This window comes from Penaeus monodon, chromosome 25, assembly GCF_015228065.2.
Source record: "Penaeus monodon isolate SGIC_2016 chromosome 25, NSTDA_Pmon_1, whole genome shotgun sequence".
Lineage (NCBI taxonomy): Eukaryota > Metazoa > Arthropoda > Malacostraca > Decapoda > Penaeidae > Penaeus > Penaeus monodon.
In genome coordinates this window covers 4,392,238-4,392,941 of record NC_051410.1, presented here as the reverse complement: position 1 = coordinate 4,392,941, position 704 = coordinate 4,392,238, and the positions used below count along the sequence as shown (strand labels likewise).

Here is a 704-nt window from a genome sequence, read left to right as displayed (position 1 = left end):
AAGGAAAGTCATGGTATGTGCTTATTGCGAGAAAGTATAGAGAGAGTACAAGGGAGGCACCTCATCCACATATTAAGAGAATGTAAGGTATGAGTATATTACAGGAAGGTATGTTATGAATATCCAGAGTGAAGATACATTAAAAGGGGTATTATCTCGAGAGAATATTAAAGAAGGTATATCAAAATTCCGCAAGGGGAATGTACATTAACGATATTCAAGAAGGGATATTAGACACTTAAAGAAAATTAGTTATTTAGAGGTTTATGAACAGTAAACAGTAGTTCATTATTCCCCTCATTCTTACTTCTGACGTTAATTGTTAATGATAAGTATGCAAAATAAACTACCATCATTTTTTACATCGAAAAGATTCTACCGTACTAATAAAATACAAAACTTCACTATACACATAACAGTCCTACTTTGCGTATAGTATTTGTTCCTATAATTTATATGACACTATAGGATGGTTTTATTATTAAGCATGATATGTAGTTATTTGAAGAGTAAATGTAAAATACGAAGCGTGATCCGTAGAGTTTTCTTACCTTCAAATTTCTCGGGTGATTCGAGAATTATTTTTTTCACCCGGAGCCAAAGGGGTTCGATTTCTTGGTGGGGAGGGGGGGGGAGAAAGTATGCTGTTAGGTATGTTTTTGGAAACTAATATGTATTTATATGCTGCGTAATACGTCTACGAG

At 33.8% G+C, this 704-nt stretch overlaps 1 protein-coding gene across 1 annotated transcript in view; it reads right to left on the bottom strand.

The window, feature by feature from the left end:
* Positions 1 to 704, bottom strand: part of LOC119589305 (dynein intermediate chain 1, axonemal-like) — a 16,941-nt gene that overhangs the window by 13,475 nt on the left and 2,762 nt on the right. The gene's annotated exons all lie outside the window — the stretch shown is intronic.